Genomic DNA, 18,767 nt, shown 5'->3' on the forward strand with positions numbered 1-18,767 from the left:
CTGACCTGCCTGGACACTGTCCCCTTCCTGTGTATCGTGTGACAAAACACCCCAAACTGAGTGCCCCCCATGGCTGTTTGGGCCCTCCTGACAGTGTGGGCGCGTCGGGGGATCCGGACCCGCCACGCCGGGGCCGACCGGCTTCCGAGAGGCCGGGGCCCGGAGGCCTGGCGTCCGGGGTCCCGGCAGGGCCGCCGTCCGGCTTCTGCACCTGTCTGGAAACAAGCCCACAGAGAAGTCACGTCCACCGAGCAGCGCCTGTGAGGCCGTCCGCGCGGCCACGGTGTCCTCGTCCCGGGCTGGCGGCACAAGCCTCGGGCTGCTCGTCGGGGACAGAAGCCCTCGAGGCGGCGGGGGCCCGCCAGCTCGCCCGCCCTCCTGGTCCCCGAGGCCCCGCGGAGCCCTGCCTGCCGGCGGCCGCTGGATCGTCTCCGAGGTGAGCCGCTCATCGCTCCTTCCCACACGTTTTCCTTGATTAAAAACTGATTTTCTGCTGTGCTCTCAGAATTGCTTTTCATTGCCTTTGGAGGAACAGAAGGGAGGGGGAGAAAAAGTCCGCTGTAAATAATCTTCCTCGGGAAGTCTGTCCGATTTTCTTCTTTATGGGGTAAGCACATACTTAATGAGAACCCTCTATGCTGCGCGTACATCATCTTTATGTTCCGGGGTGACCGTGGAGAAGTCTCAGCTTTAAAACATCCCTGGAGCGCAGCGGGGAACGAGCGCGGTGTCTGCGGCACCCAGGTCCCCACGCGGGCGCGGCGCCCGGAGACGTCTCCCCGCGTCCCGCGCCCTGGGTGGCTCCGCCTGCATCCGAACTACACAGGGCAGCATTTAATATTCCGGTGCATAATTTAAACACTTGGGACTGAGGAGACGCGCTCCTAAAGTCACAGGCCTCCTGTTTGCCGTAAATCCCTTTTCCTGAAGGAAACTAACAGTTTCATAACGCATCTCCAGGCTCCACTCAAATGGGTCTCCTGAAACATGAGATCATAACAAAGAAAACAACAGAGACAGGGAAAGAGCTCCTCTCTGGAGCTGGGAGACCCCGAGCACGTGCGGCCGGCCCGCGTTGTCCGCGATCGCCCGGCCAAGCCAAGGGGAGCCCCCTCCCCAGGGCGCGGCTCCAGGTGTGGGAGAAACGCCCCCCAGGCCCCCCGAAGGCGCAGATTCTCCGCGGTGGTGGAGGCCAGAGGCAGTGGCAGGCGCTCCGCTCCGAGGCAGCAGGGCTGGAGTCAGGGGGACCCCGGGGTGGACCCTGCCCACGGCTTCCACGCACGCTGGGCCCGTGGCACCCGCTTTGACCACACGGCGTGCCCTTCCTGTGCACAGGGGACAGCACATCCGGACGCTGCCCTGGGCCCACTGCCCACGACATGCGAGCCCACGGTGCAGCCAGGAACGCAGGCCCCCCCCCCCCAGGGCAGTGAGAGCCGGGACCAGAACCCCCCCCGGGGCCACGCTGAACCCCCCGGCTCCTGCTTCGCGAGCCCCCACGCGCACCCGGCCCGCCCTGCCCCCACGCCAGGAGGAGCCAGCGGAACGGGGTCGGACGGCCGAGGAGTCCGTGGACCCTGGCCCAGGGGAGGTACGCCTGTAAGCGCCCGCCGAATGACTCAAGTAGCTTCGGACAAAGCCATGCTCAGAGCCACCCACGGTGGTGTGCCCGTGTCCGTCCTCAGCAGAGGACAAGCCGGGGGGGCCGCATCGGCCAGGGGGCCGTCCGGGACAGCTTTGCTCCCAGAGAGCGGTGGGGCCAGCTGTCGGCTGGGCCATGGGGGACACGGGGACACCCACACGGTGGCCAGGGCCCCCCAGCCGGGGAGGGAGGCCCACGTGCGGGCACGTTTCCAGCCCTTGCCGACGTCCCCACGCCGGCCACGGCTCCTTCAGGGAGAGCCAGCCTCCGCTTCTCACAGGAGGGGGTGAGAGCGCCGCGGGGTGCGCGCGGCCCCCTTCGTGCTGTGCAGCGTGAGGTGCGTGTGATGCCCAAATCTGCGAAGCTCACGGCCGCGTCCGGGTTCTGTGGTGCCCCGACCACGGCACCCGGGCCGCTGTTTAGACATTTGTTTGAGTTCGAGCGCATACACGCGTAAATAAACACACGCGCGCGCGCGCGGGCACAGGAGAGGGGGGAGAGAAGACGAAAACACCGAGTCGGGGCGGGACTGGCGGGGAGGAGGTGAGGGGCATCTCCTGGGTCGGGGCGCGCTGGGTCTGCCCGTCTGCGCGCGAAGCTGGACGTGTCACCTGCTGGCCCTTCTGTTCACGTAGGCAGGATCTACAGGGGCGCCCCCTGTTTGCCTCCTGATATTGGCAATTTGTGCTGCCTGACGTCTTCTTGATGGGTCTCTGGGACGGGCCAATTTTTATTAACTCCCCAAAGAACCGACTTCAGGCCTTGCTTTTTTCTATGGGCTATCTGGCTTATAGTGTATTGATTTTTTTCCTCCTACTTTTGTTATCTGCTTCCTTTTTCTTCACGTTCATTTCCCCTCCCTCTTCCTAAACTCTCAAGCAGGAAACATCATTGATTTCCAACTTTTTAGAATACATCTATCGAAGGCCGCAGACTCCCGAAGAAGACGGCTTCAGCTGCTTCCGGCAGGTTCCGACACGTTCTGTTCTCACACACAGGAAACTGCTCTCGTGGGACCTCGTGAATGTCGGTTCGCTTCACCAGACACGCACTGACCTCCCAGCTGTGCTGCCTGGCCGTGTGTGTTAGCGGCCCCGCCGGCCGTCACCCTGGCACCCGACGCACAGTCTGCCCTGAGCGGATACCGCGTCACCCCACACACCACGCGGCCCTCCCTTCCGGATCGGCGTGCGTTCATCTCGCATCTGTCCACGCGTGTCATAAAACTCGTAACACGTTTGCAAATTGTTTTTGTCCTTCTCGGCAGATTCCTAGGGAAACTGGGAGGATGCTGTAACGTTCTGTTCCCTCCCAGGTTTGCTTAGCTTTGGCTCATCAAGGGAATGTCTCCACTTAATCTTCATGGATGCGTGATGTTCTCGGTGACTGCGGAATATTCCAGCATAAAACCTTTGATTTTTGTCCTAACTTCCACTGTTTCTGATGGTCCCTATCTACAGTAAAAACTCCACAAATGGCAGCCGTTCATTTACTTAATTTCACCAATTCACTTATTCAGGAAGGATGTGTGCCAGTCCTCCTCCGTTCTGGACGGTGTGGGAGACGCCAGCTCACTACACGCAGAAAGCAGACCGAATCTCCACGCCGCAGTGGCCACGTGGCCCACGCGCAAGAGAGGAGTTTCCAGGGGACGGTGGTCCACGCGCAAGGGAGGAGTTTCCAGGGGACGGTGGTCCACGCGCAAGAGAGGAGTTTCCAGGGGACGGTGGTCCACGCGCAAGAGAGGAGTTTCCAGGGGATGGTGGTCCACGCGCAAGGGAGGAGTTTCCAGGGGACGGTGGCACTGGGGGAGCCCCTGCCGAGACGGCTCTTCTCTCCTCGTGTAATATCCTAAACGTGCTTAGTCTGCACCACGGGACACAGCAGCACGTAGCTCAGGCGCCAAAGTGTGCCGGAGCCAAAGTGTGGGATTTCCACCGTCCAGGGGCTCCCCCCGGTCATTAGGATCCCTGCCTCTACCATCGGTGGCCCTCCAGGAGTTGCCTCTGTGCCCGGATGAGACGTCTTACCTGAGTCTTCACCCAGAAACGGTGGGTGTGCGTGGCTCTTTGGGGGAAGCAGGCGTGGGGCCTGGGAAAAGCCAAGGACAAGGACGGAAAGCAATCTGAGGCCACCCCTGAGCCTGTCACCGGTGTGATGGGCTCTCGTGCATGAGCTCCCACCGTCCACCGGGCAGGGGGCACGGGGAGTTACACCCGCCGCCACCCGGGGTTCAAGAGGGCCTGGGCAGAGCAGGAGGGACCCGCGTTCCAGGGGTCACTTCCAGATACACAGGGCAGGGGCTGGCGGGCCACGCCCTGCGCGGCCACTGGTCCCGACCGTGTCCGGCTCGAGGGTGGCCAGGAGCCCACGGGCCGGGCACAGAGGTGTCCACACAAACGTCTACAGCGCTGAGCGTTCGGCGGGGACTGCCGTCATGGGTGCCACAGTCTGGAACACAGCTCGTGAAGTGGTTTCTGTTAAACCACGTGACTAACTTCACGGACTGATTTCTAGCTTTGCTTTTAGGCTCAGTTCTCGTTCTGCAGAAGAGACATGCGTGCGGGCAGACAGGGCTCGGGCACCTGCAAAGGCCGCGAAGGGCTTGGGTTCTGCCCAACCTGCCTCCTGCTGGTCCCCGCCCACCAGGAGAGCACGCTGCCGGGAACACGCTGCTCGCCAGGTGCTGAGTCCCCCCACCCGACCCCCCTCCAGCCCCGCGGCCTCTTAGCCGGGGATTCTGACCGAGCCCTCTGGCATCTTCTCCGGTAACGGCAACGCCCGTGGTCTGTTGGCGCCCGGCTCACCCCTCGCCCGGGGGCCCCCAAGGTGCACAGGGTTCGTCTGCGCTGTCGGGCCTCCTGCCGCATGCTTCCATGGGGACTGACGGTGACCGGCCTCCCCCCGCCCTTGGACAAAACTACGGCTGCCCCGAGGACTCTCCCCGCGCGTTCCAGCAGCCTGCACAGCCAGCTCGCGGAAGACAGCCAACTAACTTGAGAAACGAGATTGAGCCTGAGAGCTGATCCTTTAAGGTAAGAAGAGTTGTTTTAACCCATTCTTGACAGACTTGGTCTGGTGGCGATAATGAAACCCACCCAAGGACCGGGCGACTCTCCTCCGCGAGAGGCCGGAAGGCCTAACGGGTGAACGGGGCGCACTGAGCCAGCCAAGTCGGGCGCTGAGCAAGCAGGCTCGGGAGCGTGGCGGTGGGGGATGGGAGCCGGGACTCCTGGGGCCACACAACACAACTCCGAGTGGACTCATCACACCCACCACTCCCTGCCGGCCCCAGGCCCCAGCCCCGGGTGGGCACTGATACCGCTCATTCCAGGGGTCACTTCCAGGGACGGCCGCGTCCGGCGGAAGGAGAGGCCCTTTCTTGCCATTTCTTTCTGTCACAAAGAAATCTTTCCAGAACCCCAGGCCGGCTTCCCTGCGTGTCTCAGCGGCCGGCTGTGCGTGCCAGGTACGCGCCCTGCCCCCGGGTGCACGTCCCGTCCTGAGCGCAAGCCGGGCCTGGCCACTCACGGCGACGAACCGAACACAGTAAGCGACCTGGTTTGTCGCCTCTCAGGTCAGGCCGCACACGGCTTGTTCCACAACAGGAGCCGAGGCCGTGAGTCCCCACCTGCTCGCGGGACCGATTCCCGACCTCAGCCGCGGAAGCCCCCTCGGGAGCAGGTGTCTCCCCGGGGGCTCCTTCAGATGACCCCGCAGCCCCCACTGCTGGCTCGCGGCCTCGCAGGAGACCCTGACGCCCAGGCCCCACGTGAGCTTCGTCCGGATCCACGACCCACGGAAAGTCTGAGCTCAGTCTCAGGGCGATTTGTTCGGACAGTTGATAACTGATGTGGCCCTTGAGCAACCACACGACAGGGAGAGGTGGTATCAGGGTCGGTCCCCACACGGGGACGCCAGGACAGGCAGACGGGGGCGGATTTCGTCACCGCTCTTTGGAGACACTCTTGCCGAGAGCCTGCTTCTGTCCTGGGCCTGGGCTGGCTGGGGAGCGCGCGTCACGCGCCCCGGGGGCCTGCGCTCTGGGCCTAGGGGTCGGACGGTGGTTCCGGCTTCTCGGCGGGCAGGACCCTAGTGTGTTTCTCGCCCGGGGCCCCGTGCCGCTGTGATTGGGATCTTTTCCACAAATGATTCTGGTTATTGGCTGGACCGTCCTGAATTCTCAGAAGTGGGGCAACGGATTAAACCATGGGAAAGTGGTCGAGTGAGTTCAATTCTTTTTTTTTTATGTCAACATGCTGGCAGGCACTACTGAAGAATATTTTTCCAGTGAGGTGCTTATGAAAAACAGTTCTGAGTACCATAAAATCAATTGAGTGTAGACGAGAAAGCCCTCGTTCCAGGAAACTTCGCTACAAAATCAGAGACACAAGGAAGAAGCAAAAGGAGGCAGGGCCAGGCCCACAAAGGGCGCTCTCGGCCCCGACCTTCAGGTCGCTTTATCCCAGCCAGGGCGCGCGGGTGCGTCGGGGGGTTTCAACCCGAGCCAAGCGGGTTCCTCTCATTCCCGTGGCTGTTTCCTGCGGGGTCTGAAAGGAGAGATAAGGGCCCGGGTGCCGTGCGCGGGGCCTTCCGGAAAAGGTGGCTCTTCGTCCGCCACCCCGACGGCTCCTGTGCCCCGCCTCCTCCCACTGCGACAGGCCGGCCTCGCGCGGTCGCCCGCTGGAAACGTGCTGGTCCTGGCAGATGCCCCGGGGAAGCCCAGCCCCGAGAGGACAGAGGCGGGAGCACCGAGAACTCTCGGGAGGAAGGGTCGGCCTTGGCCGCCAGCTGGGCCTGCCCTGACCACGGACCCCGCAGCCCCTCCCGACAGGCGCCCGGTCAGGGGGCTCGGTGCTCTGACAGCACGGGGTGTGCCTCCGTGTGTCTCCAAATCGCGCTTCTCACGCCACTTCGGGGGACAGGAGCCCGAGGCCCGGCTGTCCGCCTGCTCCTGCTTCCTCCCCGCAGCACCACAGCTGACAAAACGGGTGACACACATCGCGACGCCCTGCGTGTGTCCTTCAGGTGACGTCCGGGGGTGCTGTGCACGGTCCTGGGGAAGGGGTCCTGAGAACAGAACGTCATCCCGTGACACAAAGCAACATTTCTTGTTATGCAGCAAAACGTTATTTCAGAATAAGTGTGACAAGCAAACGCACGGCCGCGGTTAGGTCCTCCATCGGGCGGCGGCCTCGCGTGGGGCTGTCTGGCGGCCGCTGTGGACCCCGCGTCCCAGCAGAGACCGGACGGCATGGGGACTGACGGCACCCCGTAAATAAGCCGCTCACTTCCCATCTTGTGCGTCTTAAACGTGGGGTGACACGGCGCCCTGGCCGCGGCCTGTAAGTACCACTGACCCCGGAAGCAGCCGGGACCCGCAGGAGACCAGGGCAGGGACGGGAGACGGGCGCACGGGCCCAGAACGTGTCGCTGTGCCAGAAAAGCAGGGCCGTCGGAGGGACTGGGGAGGCTCCCAGGGGCCAAAGGGGGACACTTTAAGCCCCAGTAGCTGCAATGGACCAAAACACAGGGAGCATGTTCCGACCCAAGGGGTGGTCCTGATGCTCAGAAGGCTCAGCTCTCACGTCTCTCCTTGGGAGGATCCTGGGCCGTCAGATCACGTTCGCTCCGTCTCTGCCGTGTCTCCGAGGGGCCACGAGTGCGCTGCCCCGGCTCACAGGTGAGGGAAGACGACAGGGCCTCAACAGCGCCGTTTCCCGAGCCCAGAACAACCACTGGCAGCCCCAACACGGCCTCGCAGAGACGCCCGCCACCCACGCAGCCCAGGACACACAGCCCGACCCGAGCAGCCTCTGCACCGGCCGCCAGTGGCCGTGACGTGCGGGGACAGAGCAGCGCGGTCACTGGTGCTGCGAAGGCAGGGTCGGCAGAAACGGGAACACGGGAAACTCTTGGGGCAAAAGCCCAGCTTCTTCTTCAGCAACAAAAAGTCAGACCAAGGAGGAGGGACAGAAAGGACCAGAAAGACCTCACGAAATGTCACTAACATGTCATCCGAGCCCCGGGCGTGAACTTCGCCACATGCTGAGGTTAAAACAAACTGGGTGAACACACAAAAATAAACTCAAAATGGATGAAAGGCCTCAATGTAAGACAGGAAGCCATCAAAATCCTCGAGGAGAAAACAGGCAAAAACCTCTTTGACCTTGGCCGCAGCAACTTCTTACTCAACACGTCTCTGGAGGCAAAGGAAACAAAAGCAAAAATGAACTACTGGGACCTCATCAAAATAAAATCTTCTGCACAACGAAGGAAACAATCCGCAAAAGTAAAAGGCAACCGACAGAATGGGAGAAGATATCTGCAGGTGACATATCAGATAAAGGGTTAGTCTCCAAAATCTATAGAGAACTTATCAAACTCAACACCCGAAAAACAAATAATCTGGTGAAGAAATGGGCAAAAGACATGAATAGACACTTCTCCAAAGAAGACACCCAGATGGCCAACAGACACATGACAAGATGTTCAACATCACTCATCATCAGGCAAATACAAACCAAAACTACACTGAGACACCACCTCACACCTGTCAGAATGGCTCACGTTAACAACTCAGGCAACAACAGATGTTGGCGAGGATGCAGAGAGAGAGGATCTCTTTTGCATTGTTGGTGGGAATGCAAGCTGGTGTAGCCACTCTGGAAAACAGTATGGAGGTTGCTCCAAAAACTAAAAATAGAACTACCCTACGACCCAGCAATGGCACTACTAGGCATTTATCCATGGGATATAGGTGTGGTGTTTCGAAGGGACACATGCACATGTTTATAGCAGCACTATCGACAATAGCCAAAGTATGGAAAGAGCTCAAATGTCCATCGATGGATGAACAGATAAAGAAGATGTGGCATATATACAATGGAATATTACTCGGCAATCAAAAAGAATGAAATCTTGCCATTTGCAACTACGTGGATGGAACTGGAGGGTATTAGGCTAAGTGAAATTAGTCACTCAGAGAAACACAAATATCCTAGAACTTCACTCATAGGAGGACTTTAAAACCCAGAACAGATACACATAGGGAAGGGAAGGAAAATAATATAAAAACAGGGAGGGGGACAAAACAGAAGAGACTCATAAATATGGAGAACAGACTGAGGGTTACGGGAGGGGTTGTGGGAGGGGGGATGGGCTAAATGGGGAAGGGCACTAAGGAATCTCCTCCTGAAATCGCTGTTGCACTCTATGCTAACTAATTTGGATGTAAATTTAAGAAAATAAAAAATAAAGCAAGTTAAAATTTAAAAGAAAGAAAAGAAAAGAAAATTGAAAAAAAATTGAAAAAAACCCAAACTGGGTGAAAATGAGGAAGCAGGAATACTGACTGTGTATTTGGGGCCATCAGAGAATGACTGACTGTTTTAGGTCTGATATTTGCCTCGGAGACATTTTTATATGTCTCCGTCTTTTATTTTTTTTTTTTTAATTTTTTTTTCAACGTTTATTTATTTTTGGGACAGAGAGAGACAGAGCATGAACGGGGGAGGGGCAGAGAGAGAGGGAGACACAGAATCGGAAACAGGCTCCAGGCTCCGAGCCGTCAGCCCAGAGCCCGACGCGGGGCTCGAACTCACGGACCGCGAGATCGTGACCTGGCCGAAGTCGGACGCTTAACCGACTGCGCCACCCAGGCGCCCCTGTCTCCGTCTTTTAGACACAAGCACCGAAACGTTCGTGTCTGGTGCCCTGAGTTTGCCCCACAGCAAACGGGTTGGGGAAACGGGTGGGACTGGCCCCAAGTTACGCGAGCCTGGTCCACTCTAGTTTTGTGAATGCCTGGAATTTCCCGTGAGGAATCGTTTAAAATGTGGAGTTTGGAGCAGGTGTCCGTGCCCTGCGTGCTGATCCTCTAGATTAAACGTGCAAGTGACAGGCGAAGAGTCCTGTATGCCATCAGTCCACGTCCGCCCCTGCGTGTGTGCCTCTGCCCGCCTCGTCCCCCGCAGCCCGGTCGTCTGTCCGGGCCAGCTGTTGGAGAGCCCGTGCGTGTCAGTGACAGGTCCCTGGGGCCCGTGGAAGCAGGACAGGGTCCAGCGTGGCCGTGCCCGTCCTCAGCCCTCTGGGAGCCAGGCTGGGCACACTCGGAGGGCAGGGACAGGCCCTCCAGAACCCCGCCAGCCAGGCCTTCCCAAGGCTGCCCGCCAGGCTTCCCTGCCTCTGATGCCACGGAGAGGCTTCCGTGACGTCAGCCTGTTGTGCACAAGACGAGCTGTAGCCCGGGGCAGCGGAAGGTGACTGCAGGCCACCGTCCGGAGCAGCCGAGCACTCCCGCCATCTCTGCGTGCCGCCTGGCCACCGGGGCCCCAGAAGACGGTGACCCATTGGAAAAGGCCACACGACAGCAATATCAGACCTAAGCAGGCCGATCAGAGGCAAACACACAAAACTGGAAAAGGGGCTCGAGGGGCAGTGAGGCCAGGAAGATGTGTATTGATTCCCTGCTGATCGCGTGCCCGGAGCACCGGCCGACGAAGACAGCTCCCTCCACCCCCTGGCAGCACTGAGCCCTGCCTGCCTTCCAGAACCCGCCGTATCGAACCAGGCTCCCGGGGTTCACAGGGAAACACTGAAAACCATCACTGGGTTGAACACGGGCCTGCTATTTCCGGCCTTCTTATGAAAACGATGCCTCCGTACGGTTTGCCCTGCCGCTTTCCCGGACCTCTGGCCGCTGATGGTGGTGGGTGGTTGCGGGTCCCCCGTGTGTTTCTCTGTCTTACGGTGGCTGCAAAGAGAGATCTGGCACAGGCACACTTTCAAAGTACCAGCTCAACGTGCTTTGAAAGCCTCAGCCCGTAGAAACTTTCTCGGAGCTCGTGATCTTTCAGTCCCACACCCCACTCCCCCCAAAACACGAGGAATCAAAGAGAAAACCAGCAACCTTTTCTCCACATTGTGGGAGACACTCCCCTAAACTGTGAGGATCGGAAGACCCCAACTGAGATCCCACCTCGTCCGGCTGGGGCCGGTGCCGACGGGCAGAGGCTCCTGGCGTTTGCGGGGCTGCTGTTCTGACCAAAATGACGACCAGCCCTTCTCTCCCCGCCCAGAACGAGGCTTAACAAGGGTGCCAAGACCCATCGTGCCCCGGGGGCAGGGGACACAAGAGTGACTGGGGCCCCGTGGGCACCAACTCAAGTCTGCACCACGCCCAAGGGTGTGAGCTGGGGTCCAACCCGGCTTTGAGCCTCCTGCTCCGGAGGCCGGGACCCCGATCAGGATCCCGGAAATTCAGAGAACCTGTGACTCACCACAGAATGCGAGGTAGAAGGGAGAGCAAAACCTCCAATGACTTCATTTCTAGCCTTCTCCTTGTAAGGGAACGTCCCACAGACGAGACACCGGGCAGGTAGCAGGACAGCCCTACTGGGAGACGGTCCGAGCTGAGCGTCTTGCCTAAGATGGGGGTCCCGGGGCACCGGACGCGCACCAGCCCTGACGGGCACGCCGAGCAGAGAGGCAGGTCTACAGCTGAGCTTGTCCCTGACTGGGGAGCGGAGCGACCCATCCAGCCCTCGGGGTCCCCCACCCCGGGCTCCAGGAGCAACGTCAGAAGACAGCGCCTACGTGCACGGGCCCTCAGACACGGTGACGACACCTTCGGTGGAGCTGGGACCGAAACCGGGTGCAAACCCTGGTGCCGTCTGGGCTCGGGCAGTCAGGAGCTCCTGGGGCGGCTCGCCCCACAGGCCCGTGCGCCTCCCCTCCAGGGAAGACAGCACGTTCTCGGGACGCCAGGCCGTGGGGCCGAGGCTCTGAAGGAGCAGGTGCGTGTTCAGCAAGGCGACCCCCTGGCAGGCAAGTCCCGCACCCAAGGGCCGGCCCCTGCGCGTGGTTCCGGGGCGAGCACTTGTGCGCCCAGCAAGCCGCCCCTGCACACGCCCATGCCAGCCACGCATCCAGAGCGGGTCAGGGGACAGCCACCGCGGACGTCTGTGGGGCACAACCACCACCAGGGGCAAGGGAAATGCCGGAAGGGAAGTACGGGGAGAAGGAACGTCTCTTCCAGAAGGACTGACTTTTAACCGCGCAAGCTCGCTCTGTCAGTGGTTGAAGGAAACACAAACGGAATCTGCTCGGAAAAACCTGACGACGGACTACGTTCGGCCACGTCTACAACTTTCTTATTCTTCTCTAATGCACGGAAAACCAACAGGTTTTCTGAGCCACACCCGCAGCTTCCAGCCACCCCTGCCTTGGGCCCCTCCCCAGCACGGTTTTATTTCACAGAATAAAATATTTCTGCGAAGTCAAATATACCCTCGACAACATGAAATGTTATTACCTAATACTGAATCACTAAAACTAGGTAAAATACCAATACATATTATTTAATATTATTATTTGCTAATATTATGATATTAAATATTCTTATCTTCCTAAACTATAAGAAAGAAGATTTTGATTTTTTTTAGGGCCACACTAGAATTTCCCTGGTTCTCTGTTCTTTGGGCTGCTAGTTTAAAACTGTAAAATACTATTACATCATTATTTTTCTCTAAGTCCTTCAGGTCTGTCGAAACAGCCCTCTCTCCCCGATGATCTTCATGGTCCTGGTCACCAGTGGCCAGTGCGGTGGTCAGTTAGTGTCCCAGAGTCCCGGCCCGACAGACACCCTTGTCTGAGCAACCAGGTCCCACAATGTGTGGACACTGAGTCCTACAGAGAGTTCCAGGACAAGGAAGTGAGGCCAGTGGGTGCTAGAAATGTTCATAAATAGAAAATATTCATGGGTAAGTTAAGGAAGTTTCTTGAAGATATTATTTTTTTCCTGACCATGGCAGCAATGAAAGGGCATGTAATCTAATTTCAGCCTTTAGTGTCCTTGTATAATCTTGCCCTTACGTTAGATTTAAGATGGTGTTTCTTTCTGGGGCGCCTGGGTGGCTCAGTTGAGAGCCCTACTTCAGCTCGGGTCATGATCTCCCGGTTTGTGGGTTCGAGCCCCGCGTCGGGCTCTGTGCCGACAGCTCAGAGCCTGGAGCCTGCTTCGGATTCTGTGTCTCCCTCTCTCTCTGCCCCTCCCCTGCTCTGTCTCTCTCTCTCTCTCTCTCAAAAACAATAAATAAACATAAAAAAAAAAGTTAGTGTTTCTTTCTAGGTATTTCATCCGTACTGAAAATTAGATTGTAATGTATAATTATGTAATAACATACATTTTGAATTTGGAATTATGTAACTTATAATTATAGCATAATCACATGATAATACACAATTATATTATAATAGTATTAAAAGAAGTAACTGTAGCAGTCAGATAGGGCAGGTCGAGCTGCCGTAACAACAATCCCGACACGCAGTGGCTTAAAATCGGGGCTGATTCTGGCTCTCACGGTGTGTCCACCCAGGTCAGCACGCCGCCCCGTCCACGGAGCCTGGCCGAGCCTCCACCAGCTAAGGTGCCACCGTCTGCCACAGCAGGTGGAAGGGACGCGGGTGGAGTGCAAGCCAAAGACAGTCACAAGGTCCTGGGCCCTCAGGCGGTGGGCGAGGGCGCTCACCCCAGGGGCAGCACCAGGAGGCCCCCAGGGCCGGCTCCCCACCACGCGTCACCACCTCACCGCAGCCCCCCCCCCCCCCCCCCCCCCCCCCCCCCCCGGCCAGACGCAAGAGGGAGCAGGCTGGGAACCAGGAGGACCGGGGAAATGGTGCCTGGAGCCCGCCGTGCCTCCCGCGACTGCACAGCCTTTGCTGAAACCTCAGGAAAGTCAAAGGTCAGAGAATGCAGTCACAGGGGTCTGTGGTGTCCCAGTCAGCTGAGCGGGAGTGGCCCCCCGGGGGGCCCACGGAAGGCCAGCTGCGCTGGGAGAGGACACAGTGAGAGAAGGTGGTTGGCCCCCAAAAGCGAGGGCAGGAAGCAGTACGCGCAGCTGAGTCTGCCAAGGCACAGCAACGGATCAGCAACGCAGGTGTGCACTCGTGCATTTAGTGAGCTCCTTTGTCTACGCGGTCGTTCGGTCTGCTGATTGCTTATCTGCCTCTCTCCGAGGACACGCACGCTCCCCCGGGCAGACGCCTTTCTTTCTTCTGTCCACTGGTGCACCCCAAAGCCCCAGGAGAGCGCCTGGGACACGGAAGGGGCTCTGTCAGTACGCCCCACGTGAAGAGTTTCAGCCTCCCGCATGCAAGGACCCTCCTGATGTCTCTTCTCTGTGTGGCTCTCCTTCTACGAAGAATGCCACCCATATGTCCTCATTCATTCAACACTCGTGAAGCCCCTACTGTGCGTTTAATGTGCACCTACTACTTACAATAAGTCCCCAACCCTCCTGAAGCATTGATTCTAGTGTAGGAGGGAGGAAACGAGGGCAAAGAAATAAAGCAAGGATACAATGTGCCCGAGGGCAATAAAACACAGGAACAAAACGGGTGCATATTGGGGCTCACCGCCCACACAGCCGCACCAGACTTGGGGCGGGGACCCGAGAGGCCTCGAGAAGTTAGGGGAAAAGGGTGTGTGAGACGCCATCCTTCCCGATGGGTCCCCACACGTGGGGACCCCCTCCGTGGACCTGCCAGTGGTGATGGTGGGGGCCGCTCTAAAGACACAGACCCGGGCCTTCCCAGACTCCTCGTCTGTTACAGCTTGAACTGTGTCCCCTCAAAATTCGTACCTTGCAGCTTTAACCCCCAGCACCCAGGTCGCACCCTCCTTTGGAAACAAGGTCATCGCAGCTGCGATCGCTTAGGATGTGATTGTGCTGGAGTGAGCGGCCCTAGTCCAATATGACGGTGTCCCTACAGAAACGGGAACTTTGGACACAGGCACCGGACACGCCCAGGGCGACTGCCGTGTGAGCCTGAAGACAGAGATGCGAGCGGGGGTCAGGAGCCCCCAGACCGCCAGCAGCCGCCAGAGGCCGGACAGATGCCTGGGACAGACTCCGCCTCACCGCCTCGGGGGGCCAGCCCTGCCCACGGCTTGGCCTCGGGCTCGTCCCCTCCAGAGCTGAGAGAGACCCCTGGGTTGTGGCTCTTTGTCAGGCCCCCGCGGAGGGGCTCCCCTGAACCCCGAGCTGGGGGTCGGGCCCCCCGAGGGGCAGGTGTGCTTCTGACCGAGCCTGGTGACCACAGTCCCCTGTCAGGAGCTTCTCGTCACGGGCAAGAAGAATGCCTCTCCCGCCGCGCGTACACAGAAAGCGAAAAGGTTGCTAAATGTATAAGTAATTTTGACTGAGTCATTGATCTGGATACTTTTGAAGTAAAGCAGCGAGTATTTCTGTCACACTTTGAAGTCGGGCTCGGTGGCTCCCCCTCCTCCCTCGGGGTTATTTTCTAGCCATTAAGAATGTGTCCCTTTTATCTGGGCCTTCAATTAATTGAATTTCAAAAATACTCTGAAATGGCTTTTTTTCATATAAAAATCAGCCACCTCCTGGAGGACATTCCTGTATGATTTGCTGCCACAGTAATTAAAAGCCCGTGGTGACACCGGTCACCGTCGGAGCGTCACCAGCTGCACTGAGTTTACCGCCGGGGAGGCGGGGCGGGGGGGGACACTCGGTTTTTTTAGGTGGCCGGCAACTGTCCCCAGCCACCCTGGAAGGGGACACACCAGAGTCCCCAGGACAACGAACTACAAGGCAGATCGGTGCCCCAACGACAGACCCGCAGCGCTGACCCGCCCACGTCGGCAAAGGTCCCTGACGGCACGGCTCCGTCTGGGGCGCTGCTGGGAGGGGTCACACGGGCCTCCCCGAACCCGGGCTGGGAGGGGTGCAGGAGAGGCCAGCAGCCGAGCCCCGATGGCAGCACAGCCCCCTGTGCCCTGCGCTCCACCCCTCTGTCTCCCTCACCTGCTCCCTGGCCTGGGCAAGTGCCATTTGGTGCCTGGTCACCTTCCACCCGCCACAGGGCTGTTGGCGTGTGATTGCGGAGCAGTGCGCGTGAACGAGGCGGGCGGCCGCGCCTTCGCTGCCGCCACCGTGGGAAAATGGGCTTTCGGGCCGCGAGTTCCGGGGAGCACGCCCCACGGGGCTCCTACGGGAGGCCCCCCACAAGCTCACGCACTCGGGACCCACCCTGACACTCCCTGTCCCCACCCGCAAGACGTTCTCTCCCAACCCTTCCGTCAAGGACTCCGACACGACAGTCAAACTCCAGGCTGCTGTCTCTTCTACGCTTCACGGTACCTCCCTCTGGTGTGGACGCCGGTGAGTCCGGGCTGCGGCAGGTAAACGTTTCAAGCTGGACCACACAGACTGCACACAGTGTCTGAATTGATAGCCTCTCGCTTTTAATAACAGAAACCTCCCTAAAATCTGCCCATGCGTTTCAGCATCACAGACATGACATCGTGTTTCTGAAATGAGGAGAAAGAAAAACTTCCCAACTCCTGCTCCCTGCTCTCCTTCCAAGCCCACGAGGGTGGGAAAACAGGAAGGGAGGCGGTGACCGGGCGGGACTGGGGGGCAGCCCTCAGTCCCCTCCGATCACCCTGGGCCGCGGCCCCCGGCACCTCTGACCCGGGGCCAGGGGCGCGTCCCTGTCCCTGACCCTGACCCCAACACCAGGCTGCTTTGAAAGAGAAGCCACTCAGACTTTCTGCTTTAAGTAATTCAGATTGGCGCTGGGCCGGGACAAAGCCCTCCTACAGCCCTGCGGCCCCAGTCCTCAGCTCCTGGGGGAACTTGCCAGAGATGAGCCATGTCGCTCTTCACTGTCCAGCCCCAGGATCTGGGCCCCACGCTGCTCTGCGGCTAAGTCTGGCCACGGAGCCGTTAGAAGGCTGGGCCCTTCCAAGCCCAAGGGCATCTTCGGGACCCCATGCCCAGTGCTGCCAGGCGGTCCCTCTGAGGCCGTCCTCACTCGGGACCGGTTCCTGTGGCCTCCCCTTCCCCTCCCCCACTGCAGTCGGAGCCTCTCGCGGGTCCCAAGGGAGGGGGACCGGGGCGCCGGTCCCTGGGTGACGGCAGGCAGCAGACAGCATCGGGCCAGCTCCTCTTTCCCCACCAGATGCCTCTGCATGTTGCTGCAACGGCCAGGCTGGGGGGGCGGGGGGACGCCGCAGCGGGGCCAGGCCCCGGGGGCACAGAGACTTTGTTTCAGATCGCACCCGGGCAGCTCTGCCAGCAGCAGAAACAAAAGACAATCGACAGACAATGGATCCACCAGGGAGCACCTCCGACCACAGGGACCAGAGGTGGGGGGGCAGGGGTTGGAGCAGCCCCTGGCCTCGTTCCTGTGCAGGGAATGCCGGGGGCGCCCTCAGTCAGCCTGGGGGGACCGCTGCCCTTCGGAGGTGGCCGGCTGCACAATGGCTCCCTGGACGGATCACTCAGTCCCGGGCCAAAGTGGGACTTTCCCTGCCAGGCTCCCTGGGCAAGACCTGGGGTATTGCCATCCTTTCCCCAGAGCACGGGCCCAGGAGGCCCTCTCAGCACGGCGGGAGAGCCGCGCTAGCGAGAGGCAGGGGCGAAGGAGGGCCATCGACGCTTCCGGCCACTTGGCCAGGGAGCCGGGCAAGGTCAGGCCCGGCAGCGTCCAAGTGATGGGACACGAAGACTGGCCTCCAGGGAGCGGAGTGAAGGGAGGCCCTGCCCCCCAAGGAAGGGCGACGGGCCGCTCAGCGCACCTTCTGGGGAGGTGCCGTTTCCAGGGGCCTGGGTGCTGTTCCGGCTGTGGAGACTCCGGAGGCCGCTGGCTGCCCTGAGCTCCACGTGGGCCCTGGTGCTTCTCAGACGCCCGCCGCTGTCTTGAATGAGCGAAGGCAGGCAGAATGCGCCTATCTCCCCATCAGGGCTGTGAACACAAACATGCCTTGCTTATCGTCAGCTATGAAAAGAATCTAAGTCCCAGGTAGGCTCTGCGGGGAGGGACTGGCGTGCTTGTCCCCGTTGGCCCCGAGGCCCTGCCAAAACCATCCTGTGGCAAGAAGAGGGAGGAGGAAGCTGCCAGCAGGGCAGGGACAGCGGTCATCCCTCCCTCGGCGTCCTGACTCCACTTCCTTCCGGCTAGAATCGAGCAAGCTCCCTGCCTTATTCTGGAGGACGTTTCCAGACGCCCCGACATACAGGCACCCCTCTCACAACCCCCTCCAATCAGCCCAGGGTCGGAAAGGGTGTCTGCAGGCCCGTAGCCCGCTCGAGGCCCAGCTTCATGTTTCCAGAGCGAACCCAGACAGCAAAGCTGTGTCCTTCCCAGAGAAGCCAGCGGAAGCTCTGGGCTCAGCAGCAGGGCCGAGAAGCCAGGACTGCTGGCTCTCCTTCTGCTCCGTGGAGGAAACAGAGGCACACGAGAGGCCCGGAGACAAACACCACCCAGCGTGCCATTGTCGGAGCAGGCAAATAAATGAGCACTGTCCCCCAGCGGTTGCCGGAGCTTTGAAGGGAAAAAAAGAGGGAGGACAGCAAGTAACTTTTTCAGACATGATCCAGGTCAACACATCTCAGACGTCATTATAAGGCCACAGATCATGAGGAGAACAATTCCACAGTTCCTTGAAATGATGGGGGGGGGGGGGGTTGGCGGGGGGGGGGGGGGGGGGGGGGGGGGGCGCAGGGCAAGGTTCCTCTGGCTGAGTGACCTGGGACCCACCCAGACTGACTTCCCTCCTGGACTCAGGTCTCAGGAGCCACTGGCTGTCCAGGCAGAGGGGTGGCCCCAGGCCGGACACCCAGCCCAGCAGCACTGCAGTCAGCCCTTAGCAAGCTCCCACTCCGGCCACCCAGTCCTGGGCAGATTGCAGGCTTGCTGTCACCTTTGTACGGCCACCCCCACCTGCCCACACCAAGGCAGTCGCCGCTGGCCGGACAGCCCGAGTGGACTCGCGCGGACAGTAGCGGTGGGAGCTGGGCTCCCTCCGCGCCAAGGGGCGATGCTGCGGGGCTGGGAGTGCGGGGAAGGCAGGCCGGGCCCAGAGCTGCTCGCCCAGCCTACTCCCAGGAGGCCTGCGCGCAGCCGAGCCCTCTGCCAGCTCCTCGGAGCGCGGGGTAGCGTGGCCAACGGGAGACTCAGGAGAACCGGGGCCAAGAACCAGCGAGGCGGTCTCGGGCGCCGTTCCTCTGGCCCAAGACAGCGGGGCACGGGGGAGGGCGGCCTAACAGCCCCCTGAAGGGTCTGGCCGGACGGAGGCGGCCTGCCTTCCTGCCGCCCC

The 18,767-nt window shown here is 60.0% G+C and overlaps 1 long non-coding RNA gene across 1 annotated transcript; it reads right to left on the reverse strand.

The window, feature by feature from the left end:
- Nucleotides 1–15,885: 15,885 nt before the first annotated feature.
- On the reverse strand, nucleotides 15,886–18,127 carry LOC123579229. Its single transcript, XR_006702689.1, has 2 exons — nucleotides 17,247–18,127; nucleotides 15,886–16,737 (listed from the first exon to the last, which is right to left on the reverse strand). It is a non-coding gene; the product is annotated as an uncharacterized LOC123579229 (long non-coding RNA).
- Between the last annotated feature and the right edge of the window lie 640 nt (nucleotides 18,128–18,767).

The sequence above is a fragment of the Leopardus geoffroyi genome, chromosome A1, assembly GCF_018350155.1.
Source record: "Leopardus geoffroyi isolate Oge1 chromosome A1, O.geoffroyi_Oge1_pat1.0, whole genome shotgun sequence".
NCBI classification, from domain to species: domain Eukaryota; kingdom Metazoa; phylum Chordata; class Mammalia; order Carnivora; family Felidae; genus Leopardus; species Leopardus geoffroyi.